Source organism: Lathyrus oleraceus, chromosome 6 (assembly GCF_024323335.1).
Source record: "Lathyrus oleraceus cultivar Zhongwan6 chromosome 6, CAAS_Psat_ZW6_1.0, whole genome shotgun sequence".
Taxonomy (NCBI): Eukaryota; Viridiplantae; Streptophyta; class Magnoliopsida; order Fabales; family Fabaceae; genus Lathyrus; species Lathyrus oleraceus.
In genome coordinates this window covers 25,754,564-25,767,162 of record NC_066584.1, presented here as the reverse complement: position 1 = coordinate 25,767,162, position 12,599 = coordinate 25,754,564, and positions in this window count along the sequence as shown.

Genomic DNA, 12,599 nt, shown 5'->3' with positions numbered 1-12,599 from the left:
ATCTATTTCAAAACCAGGGATAGTAAGTTGAGATACATAAACTCTATAAGTTTGAGGGCTCGATATTTTAATGAATCTTTCAACAAACGTTTCCTAGCAGTGTACATAACAATAATCTCCTGTATAGCCTTTACTTCATGCATTAACACTTTGAGAATATGACTTCTCACATTTCCAGAGAGATGAGTCACATCCAACATATCTTCATCAATACCCAAACCTGATTGATCAATAGAATCAACAATATGAATGATATCATATCTCGTCCTCACTTTTGATAATATCATTCTTTTGAGCACTCAATATATCAAAAAATGAAAAAGTGAAATCTAATGGGAGGTTTAACAACACGGGACTCAACATGTTTACCAAAAGGTTTAAACATACATTGTTCAAACATAAATTCTCCAAAATAAAAAAACTACACGAGTACCTATTTGGTACAAAAGGCCAGCAAGGCTTGGAGTGATACGTTATCCATGAGATAATGGTGCATAGTTAGTCAATCCAATTTTGTACCGGATGCCATACTTCACACTCATATTTTCAACTACCACTAATCCTTTTGAAGGACAGTCCTCATGCACATTCCTAGTGATATCTCTATCAATGGTCTTCAAAGAAGGAAAATGACTAGCATTGGTCTATCTTCCACGAACAAGATAATCATTAATGACAATGAGAGAAAATTCAAATAAATGTCCCTTCACACAAACCTTACTATAATAAGCATTTCCAACATCACTAAAGCTACTAGGCAGGTTAACAATAAATTCCTTCACCAATCTTGGATAATATAGACCAATATTCATCACACTTTTTAATAACTGAGTATTAGTAAGGAGATCTATAATTTCATTTCAAATATGTGCATCAACCGAGAGTTCCCTCTCAAGTGTTATCCTTCTATGAAAAAAAAATCCCACTTTGCCACACTTATTTTTCACGTTGTAGGCAATAACGATGTGCCTCAAAAATAATGAAGGTATCATATTTATCGGGAATGAATTAAATCTAAATTTATTTTGGAGCAATCATCAACATAAACAAAGACATATCTCTTTCCTCCAAGACTCTTAACTTGCATGAGTCCCATGGGATCCATATGAAGTAGCTCAAGCACGCATGTGGTGGTAAGATGTTGAACTTTCTTATGTGACATCTTAGTTTTCTTTCCTACTTGACACTCACCACATATTTTACCTTATTCAATTTTTAAACTAGATATGTCAACAATAGCCTTTTTTATAAATAATCTCCCACATATTTCCAAGATTTAAGTGCCCAAGCTTTTTGTGCCACTACTTAGTTTCTTCAGTTTCGGAAGTTAAACAAGATTGATGCTAATTATTATCAAAAGGTGACCACATGTAGAAGTTGTTTGTAGATCTGGATCGCTTCATCAGTTGAGTATGTTGTTTATCTGTGATACTACAATCAACACTAATAAAACATCATTAAAGCAAGGAAGACTAGAATGGTATAACTTCCCTTTTCCAATTTTTTTCCTTTAGCACCATCACAAAACGTAACATGGCTATTGGAATATGATTTGATATCTTTTAGACAATTTCTTTCACCTATCACATGTTTAGAGAAACCACTATCAAAGTAGCATCCTTCATGAGACGAGACTTTTGGGGGAGGCACAAACAATATGACCCAGAATTTTAGATTTGACACGCCACAGTTGTTAAGGACATAAATTAGGCTTAAATTTCCATTAAGGATATAATTGGTTGTGATGCAATTTATGGCAGTAAGAATAAATGTAACCACGACAACCATAGTGTGGCATACCCATATGGGTATGATAAAAGCATTAGTATGATGGTAATAATGTTTGATAGCTTGTTGCGTCATCTTACCTGACATCTTGGTTTTTACTTTACGGATAGAAGAAACAAACACATTCTTTGGGTTAGAAAATTCACTAGTATATCCAATTCCTTTCATGTTCTTTGATGTTTTGCCCATACCTAAAATGGCATCAAGATTCCCAGCCTCTGAATTCAGCATGAGGGTAGATTTAGTCATTCCATCAAGTTCATAATTGAGATATTCAACTTCCTTTTTCAGCCCATAGATGGTGGGCATGAGACGAGTTTTATCTTGAAGTATGGCTTTAATCCTTTCCTTCTTCTTTTAAACAACAAGAGATTCTCTAGTTCACTTAAGGTACAAAGTCTTAAAATCTCTAGTAAGAGAATATTCATATAGATCATCATCACTTAAATTCCCATTATCTTTTGGGAAAACATTACCACTAAGCAACTAGAAATTATAACTTTATTTGAAACGAGTAGCAAATGTTACAACACTGTTTGTTTGATCAAACTCACTTTCTTCGCCAGACTCGTCATTCGAGAAGGTGACATTGCAACTTTTTTTGCTTCTTATGAAAATTTGGACCTTTCACTTGAATGTGTTTAAATCCCTCACATTCACGACATTGAATTCACTTGGCCTTGTTTTATTTTTCCAGATCTTTTCCTCGACACTGAAAGTTACCACCTTTTGAGTTTTCTTATTTATTGTCTTTGACATTAAAAATACCTTATTCTTAGATTTTATATCAAGTATTCTCATGACCTTTATAAAGTTCTTAGCAAGAATAATATTAAATATACAGTTAGTTTTTTTATCATTGTCATGATTTGTTTGGAATTGACAATCGACAATATCCATTTTGAATGCGACACTCTTATTATTTTTCTTTGATTAATCATTAATGACCATCTCAAAGATAAGCAAGGATCCAATCAATTTATCAAATTTCGTCATTGATACATTTGCGCTTTATCAATGGTTATAACCTTCATGTTAAACCTCTTTGGCATAGATCTTAGAATTGTCCTCACAAGCTTCTCATTTGTCATATTTTCACCAAGAATAAAGGAATTATTAGCAATGTCAAGAAGATGAACATTGAATTCATAAACAGTTTCATCCTCACGCAACTTCAAGTTTTCAAATTTTATGGTGAGGAGTTAAAGTCTTGGCATACGAACTTTAGAGTTACCCCCATGAGCAACTTCAAGAGTTTCCCAAGCATCTTTAACACTAGTGCAAATGTTGATAATCTTGAAAGTACTTTTGTCGACTCCGTTGTAAATAGCATTAAGAGCACGAGAATTACCAAGAGAAATTTCATTTTCAGTAGGTGTCCAATCTTTTTCAAGCTTCACAACTACAAAATTATCTTCAAGAATTACTGTTGGAGGAGGAGCCCATCCATTGATAGTGGCTTTATAAGTCATGTTGTTGATAGACTTAAGAAAAACAACCACGTGAGTATTTTAGTAGTCATAATTAGTACCATCAAGAATTGGAAGATGATTAACAAATCATCCTTCTTTGAGATTGTCCATCTTGAACAAAATAAGTACCCTAAAATAGACATGATCAGAACAGGGTGTCTGCTCCGATGCCAATTAAAATTCTAATTGGTAAGAAACAACATTGTGACAATGTGGGAGAGAAGATGATCCAAATTAACACGATGAACAAAATAACATAAAAAGAAAATAAAGAACACAAAGAACAAGTAACCCAATTCAGTGTAATGTTGCATACGTTTGGAGGGATGTAGCCCAAAGAACAAAAATTCACTAATTTAAGTAGTCAATAGTACATGATAATCTTATTAAAACTATCCAAGTTGGGAATAATTTTCGTAATAATACTCGTGAATTTCAACTCAAGTTCTCCCTGAATTTGACCCCCCTCACCTTCACTCAAACACTCTCCCAAGTGTTTGCAATAACTAATTACTTGTGGTGTAACAAAAATCACAATTATGGACCAAATACTCTATCTATATGAAATATGAAAAACTCAATGAGATAGATTATTACACAAGAAACACAATACAAAGACTCAAAGAAACTTTAATATGACACTTGAATCTAATAAAGAGAGTCTTCAAATAAGGAGAACCATTTTTTTACATAGGAAATACGATCTAGCCAAAAACCCAATAAAATTCAAACAAAAATGATTTGAATCTAATCTTCAACAAATCAATTTTTTAAAATAAAATTAATTTTTGTAATTAAATCATATCCAATTAAATTTTTATTTAATATTTTTTTGTCAATTTCATTTGGGTTAAAAATAGTTTTCTCAACTTAATCTTAAATAAGTTTTTAATAAAAACTGAAACGATCACCATATCACTTGGGTTGTGAACGACAATGTCAACTAAAGAAAAGATATCTTCCAATAAGTCAAGTTAAATAAATTGCCTACGAAATTAAGACAATCAACTTTAACAATAATTAAAGATAGTTTAAAATATTTATCGAACATTTTGTCATATTTATAAAAAATAAAATAAAATATATTAATAAATAATATATCTAATTTATATATTATTCAAATATATTAATTATTTAATATATTTAAATTTGTTATAAATAGATTAGATAAAATATTATTTCATAATAATTTTTGTAATTATAAATTTTTTAACTTGTGTCATAACTTTACATATGTGATTTTTTATTTTAAAATAATATCTTTTTCAAATTAAAAACTAAAATAATTTATTTTTCAAATTAATTACCGAAATAACCATATTTCATTACTGATGCGTCAGTTGAACTGACGCATCTAATTAGCATTCAAAGGAGGCGCCCAAGTCATTGGCGCATGCATGCATTGCAAATGAGCATAGACGTCAATGACCTAGGTGCATGCATGCCTTGAAGCCACATGCATTGGCGTATGCATACACTACAACAGTGTATGCGCCAATGCATGTGGCGCATGCACTTTTTTTAAAATTTTAAAATTTAAATTCATTAAATTTAATATTTAAATTAAAAATTATATTATATTATAAAGTAAAAATACATAAAATTGACAAGAAAATTAATGACCCGCCCGATTGAAACGTCCCATATTCCACATCCAGGTGCGTTAGCCTGTCTTTGAGGTCTCCCACGATTTCCTTGAGGTGTTTGAGGTGTTTGAGTGCTGACATGATGCAATGGTGACTGGTGTGAAGGTCTGGTGGAAGGTCCAACAATATTTGATAGATTTGTCATCATTTATCCCCAATAGTTGTGGGGTTGTCGCCAACAGCGCTTCCACAATTAAGTCTGGTGCCCATGTTGTCGTAGTTTGGTCATTGTGATTGGGTGGATTGTGGACGATATAGTTGCCTGAATTGGAACATTATCGTTTTGAAAACGAAGCAATGGTTGGGTGTTGTGGCGATGGGATGTTTGAGTGTTAATTAGTGGTGGGCTACAATGGCATGACATTGAATCATATGAATCATCTAGACTATAAACTATTATGGTGGCAGCGTATGGTTGTTGGTGGTTAGAGTTTGATTCCTGGTTTTGAGTTTGGGTGTGTGGCATGAATTGGTTGTGAGGTTGGATGTTCGGTGGTTAGGTGTATATAGTATGGTGATTGTGTGAGGTTGTTTGTTGGGTTTGGGTGGGTTGACATTGTTCTTGGGCGGGGATTTGTTGTTGAGCGTTTGATGACAAAACTCGTTGGCATGGATCAATCAAATACCTTAGCTCAGACACAAACTGTGGCGTTGTAACTAACCTAAACCATGTCATATAATGTTGAGTTGGTCTAGCATCATGTATGACTGGCCCGTTTAAGATGTATTGTCGTTGATTCCTCCAATAATGACACATCTCTTTGTGAAGTCTCTCTAGTCGAAATAATCCTATTGGCCATCGACTCTTTGTTGATTCCAATCTCCTAAACACATTGGAGGTTCTGGAATTTGTTGTTGCATGCCCAATTGCAGTTTTATACGGTCACTCTGATGCATCTCCACAATAATGAACCAGATAATTGGTGTTTTTGCTATCCAAACTGCATTGTTATCATGGTTAACCTGATGATCAAGACCCAAATATGACCTCCAGATAAACTATACAAGAATATGACATGATTAAATGATAAGTAATTGGATAAATTCTTTAAAATCAAATGTAGAGTTATGTAGTAGTATTACATCGTCTGGTCCAATATGGTCTAAAAGATTGCGATAGACTACTATAACATGTTTCAGACACCTGTTGTAGTTCATCCCTTTAACTCGGTTTACAATAAATCGACGATCAAAATTTTCACATTTGAAACAAAGAATAAAAAAGAAATTGCAGTGTAGTCAGGTGGGACAAATCATCTACAAAAATCTGGTGTTCTTTGCAGACAACCAAGTAAAGTTTTATTAGTTGAAGATTCGAGATGATAACGATGTTCAACATATGTTTCTCAGTCATGAACAATCTAGGTACAATGATATATAGTTATATATATTAACACAACAACATCAAGTGTCTCAGTTCGTTGATCTGTCATAAGTGTTTTGTGAAACCGATGACGACGAACAAGTTGAAGTCAATGTTGTTGACGAGGAAGAAGAAGAAGTCGAGTTATTGGTTGATTCAATGGTGAATGATGATAAAGGACATGAGCCATTACCAGTTAGTCATGTATATTATCCACCTCAACACATGACAAGCTTGAATTTGGGTGCAAATGAAGCTTCGTCAGATATATTTTACAATCCTTATGTGCAAATTCAAGGATCATTGAAAAAAGGAGACACATTTCGCATAAAAGAAGACTGTGTCACAACCATTAGAAAGTATTACATGTAATTATCAGCTGATTATAGGTTTGATCGAACTAATGAAACAAGGTATAAGATTTATTGTCGAAATGAGCTCAGCCTGTTCCGGTTGTCAACATCTTACCGAAAGAGGAGTGATTCTTGGGAGATTGGGTCTATGGGTCCAGTTCACACATGCTTAATCACAAACCCAATGCAAGATCATTGCAAACTCAGCTCTCAGTTAATATACGATGAAATTTTGTTTGTCATTAGCAATAATCTGACATTAAAGGTGAGTACAATAATCTCGCATATTGTAACACAATACAACTATACTCCATAATACAAGAATGCTTGGATAGTTAGGACTAAGGCGGTTGAAAAAGTGTTTGGCAATTTGGAGGAGTCTTACAAACAACTTCCAAAATACTTGGTGGCTCTTAAACATTATGCTCCAGGGACTATTGACGATTTGGAAATGTTACCGGTGTATACCCCATACGGGATTTGTGCTATTGGTAATGGAATATTCCACTGACTCATATGGGCATATCAACCATGCATAAACTGTTTTGCTTTCTGTAAACCTATTATACAAATTGATGGTACATGGTTGTACGAGAAATATTAGGGAACGCTACTGATGGCAGTCGCACAAGATGTCAACAACAAAATTTTCCAATCACCTTTGCCCTAGTTGAAGGGGAGACTGCTGAGGGATGTAGTTTTTTCCTAAAAAATCTCCGATTGCACGTTGCTCCTCAGCCTAACTTATGTATGATCTCAGACCGACACCCTTCAATAATGAGTGTCTACAAAAACATTGATAATCACTACGCCAAAAACTTGAATAGACAGCGCCCCTTAGAGGGCGCTTTATTACAAAAGCGCACTCTAAAGTGAAGAGAAAAAATAAGGAGCATACTACTAGAATAGACAGCGCACTTTAGAGGGCGCTTTTGTAACAAAGCGCACTCTAAAGTGAAGCGAAAAAATAACGAGGAAATGGAGGGACACAAATAGAGGACGCTTTATTGAAAGCGCCCTCTAAGGGTAACCTTAGAGGGCGCTTCTAAAAAAGCGCTCTCTATGTCCATGTACATTTCCAGTTTATAAGGCGCTTTTGGAAAGCCTTAGAGAGCGCTTTTAGAAGCGCCCTCTTAGGCCCCCTTTAGAGGGCGCTTTTGTAACAAAGCGCCCTCTAAAGTGAAGCCAAAAAAAAATGGAGGGACAACAATAGAGGGCGCTTTTGTGAAAGCGCTCTCTAAGTCCATGTACATTTCCAGTTTAGAAGGCGCTTTTGGAAAGCCTTAGAGAGCGCTTTCAGAAGCGCCCTCTTAGGCCCCCTTTAGAGGGCGCTTTTTTTAAAAAAGCGCCCTCTAAGGTCCCCTTTAGTAAACATTAAAATTATAACATATACTGCATGTCTCTTTATTTTCCCTCTCTATAAGCTATTTCGTTTACGTAACTGGGTTTTCTCTCAACTGCGATTACTCTCTACTGCGATTACTCTCGTCCTCCGTTCGTTCTCCCTCCCTCACCGTCATCGTCGCCGTTCGTTCTCCCTCCCTCATCGTTCACGTTCACTGCGTTATCCTCTTCCACCGTCACTGTTCACTTTCTTCTCCATCGTTACCGTCACCTTTAAGGTATTTCTCTTCTCCATCGTTACCGTTCACTTTCTTCATGTGTTTGATTAGGGCATTTTCTAAACTTAGTTTTTCATTTTGTGCATTATGTTGATTAATGTTGTTTAGGGCAGACTGAGTTTTTTATTTCTGATTGAAAACTGATATATTTGAAGTGTGTTTGAGCTTGTGCTTGGAAGTTTGATGATTATGGATGCAAGTTTGTTCATGTTCCAAACACCATAAGTTTGCATTGGTCTTTTGCATGCAGTAGGTGTGTGTGAGTTTGTATTCAATAATGATAAAAAAAAAGAGTTTAGATTGTTGTAACATGAGAGAAATGGAAGGTATATGAATGTGTTCACGTATTGAATCATTGTCTTACTTGGGTCTTATTGAATCATTTCTATATTACAGATAAAATGGCTAACCAAGACGATACCCATGCCGCGAATGAATCACGTAATAATGTTGAAAAAGAAATCAAACGAGGATTGACTGTTATGAAGTCAATCATTCGTGCAAGAGACAAGGGTGTAAAATTTGAAGTACATTGGAGTGCTGAAGACCAACTAATTGAGCCTAACGGTTCAATGTTGGCAAGTTACATTGGTTTCCTTGTTCGCCAACATATTCCGATTACATGTGATAATTGGAGAAGTCCGGACTTGAAGGTTGGCAAGGAAAAAATATGGTCGGAGATACAGGTACTTACCATATATTGTTATATGTTTTTTTTGTTGACTATTTGTTAACCATATATTGTTATAATATTACTTTATAATAACACACTCCATTTGTATGTTTTTTAGAGATCCTTTCACATCGATGAAAGCCGGCAAAAATATTGTATTCAATTGGCCGGAAAAAGACTCCGAGGATTTCGATCCTTTTTGTGCAACAAATTTCTCAAGGATGAGGAAGGAAAATTTGTTGAAGGAGAACGGCCAATGAAGTATGCCGAGATTATTTCAGCCGATGAATGGGATAACTTTGTCGCCAAACGAAGAAACGAAAAATTCCATGTAATGTCTATTAATTATGGTATTATACAATTGTTAAGTTACTTGGTTCTAATATGCCTTAAACTTTTTTATCCAGGAAGTAAGCGACAAAAATAGGAAAAGGGCATCAAAACCGGCGTATCCGTACAAAAAAGGGCGTACGGGTTATGCACGGTTACAACAAAGAATTGTGAGTATATTCAAATGCTATGAGCTTATACATTGTCACAATATGTTATAATTGATGATCTTATAATCTAATTCAATGTGTAGCTAGCCGAGGACAAAAGTGACGCAACATCTCTTCCGGACCACGTATTATGGAAGGCTGCTCGGGTTGGGAAGGATGGGGCTGTCGTTGAAGCGGTCCAAAATGTTTATGACGAATGTGTAAGTATATGTAACATTATTTCTTTAATTATATCGAAAATTTTGTTAGACATATAATTCATTTTTAATCTCCTCTAATAATATTTCAGGAGACTTTATCCCAAACCGTACCTTCAACCGAGGTCCAGGATTGCAGGAGCGTACTTAGTCGAGTACTAAATGTTCCTGAGTATTCCGGTCGTGTGAGGGGTAAGGGTTTTGGTGTGACTCCGTCGTCATTTTATAAAAAAACAAAAACAAAAAATCCTACCAACAAAGAGGTGATGGAGACCTTGGCGGAGTTAAGGGCACAAGTACTCCAACTGTAAAACGAGAATGCAAGGTATAGAGAGGAAAGGTGCGTTTCCGAGGCAAAAGATACTAGTGACCGAGCTAGTATCAATCATCAACCGAAATTTCCCGAGGTAATTATATATGTTATTATGAAATTAAAATAGCACTTTTTTACTTGACACATATACAAGTTAACAATAACATTTATTATTGGTTTAGGGCATTTCACCTTGTCAGCTGTATCTATCGTCACCAACTTATCGCATGGTTGGCAAGGGAAAAGTGCACAATACTTCGGGTGAATTACTTCACCATAATCCCCTCCCTGTGGGATTTATGAAAGTTTCGGTTGACCTCGTATTAGATACGGACGCCCGTCTACCATTACCTGACGTTGTTTCAGAGACAACGTTGATGCGAGATGCAGTCGGATCCTTTGTTGGTTGGCCGTCAGATCTAATTTTCCCTGATGCCGAGGTATATATGTTCTAAATGATTATGAATATTTAGTATTCACATTTCAATTCAGCTACAATTATGATATTTAATCAATTATATGGTAATGTTAGACTCCTACAAGACCCACACATAAAGTTGGTAAAGGGATTTCAAGACGCATCGAGTCGGTTGCATCTCAAAAAGAGGTACAAATATATATACCCATTGAATTATATACGCAACGATTCTGTTGCATCACAAAAAGTCATGATTTATTTTATATGAATTTTTAGGTTCCCGGTCGAAAGTTGAAAAGCGCTGCTAAGGATATTCCAACGACGTCCGGGATAAAATCTCAAATTATGATGCGTCTTGAGAAAATGGTGGAGGAGTCCGATATTATGCATGGGGCCATTCGTACTATAGATTTTGATGAAGGTGTTTTCGGAGCTGCTCATTTCGAAATAATTGGAAAGGAGGACTTCCAACAACTTTTTGAACACACCGAATTGGGCATCACTGTCATTCATACATACATATGATACTCCGATCAATCTATAATTTACTTAGTTGAACAATTTATTTACACATTTCAATGAGTAGTCTAATGTTTATTATGTTTCTATTTAAGGTATATGTATGTAACATTGATGCGGGGAACTGAATTGTGTAACCGTTTCAATTTTATTCCTGCTTCCCGTATCAATGCAACGTTAATAACGAATAATCCAACATCCGTAAAGAATGATCTAGTCGATAGATTCATGGCGGCCGGCGATAATACTACACCCAGTTTGTATTTTTTACCGTTTAATTCTGGCAACGGGTTAGATTTTCTTTCTAATAATTTCATTCTAATCTATGTATATCTTTTACGTAGAAAATTTTCAATTATCTAAATTTTTGTTTTATTTTACAGTGGTCACTGGGTGTTGGTTGCTATGGATCTTTCGAGACTAATAGTGTATTATCTCGATTCTTTATCGGGTGATTGGAGTAAATATCCGAATATGAAGAAGACGGTTGACGCGTAAGTGAAATTCCCCTAAATATTCGTGTGTATTTGTATATTTAATTATGTCTGTCAGATTGATCTCAATATACGTTTTTATTTTGTTAGGGCAATAATAAAATTTAGATTGAAAAAGAAATACCGCAATAGGAAGGACATTACCTGGATCAGAGTTCAGGTATATATTAAGTATCTTATTTTTGCTTATAATAGTGTTTGTTTTTTTGCTTATAATAGTGTTTGTAAGAAATTAACTATATATATATTGTTTGTTTTTCTGTGTAGTGTCCTCAGCAAAATAATTCGGTCGATTGCGGATTTTTTGTAATGAGATTTATGAGAGACATCATTGCGTTGAATCGTATAGACATCCCAAAAATGGTATGGAATAATAACTTAGGGTTTATTTTAATATTATCGGATATTTCATCTATTTTGTTACTAAATCATGAATATGTTTTATTCTCTTAATTGTAGTACTTTGAGGAATACAAAACTTACTCAAGAGCAAATTTGGATGAAATCAAGGATGAATTGTGTCAATTCATTGTTGATCAAAGAATCATATAGCTAGGTTGTATATTGTTGTACATATATGTATGGAATGTTGTTGTTGTATGCTGTTGTTGTATATATGTTGTATATTGTTGTTGTAATTTTACTAAATCATGAATATGTTGTTGTATATTGTTGATCAAAGAATCATATATTAATGTTGTATATATGGAGGATTAATGTTGTATATAAATGGATTCATGTTGTATATATCAATGGATTAATGGTGTATAACATTGGATTAAAGGATGAAATCAATATGAATTTTACACTTTTACAGCATGCGAACAGGTTACCAATTAAATATCCACTGTTTTTCAAACAATTTTTTTTAAAAATAACTAACACTTTAGAGGGCGCTTTGTCCAGAAAGCGCCCTCTAAACACTTTACATTGACAACTTTAGAGGGCGCTTTTTCCTGAAAGCGCCCTCTAAACACTTTACATTGTCAACTTTAGAGGGCGTTTTTTCCTGAAAGCGCCCTCTAAACACTTTACATTGACAACTTTAGAGGGCGCTTTTTCCTGAAAGCGCCCTCTAAACACTTTACATTGTCAACTTTAGAGGGCGCTTTTTCCTGAAAGCGCCCTCTAAACACTTCACATTGACAACTTTAGAGGGCGCTTTCTCCAGGAAAACAAAGCGTTGTCTTTACCTATGCCAGCGCCAGATTAGAGGGCGCTTAAAAGCGCTGTTATAGGCC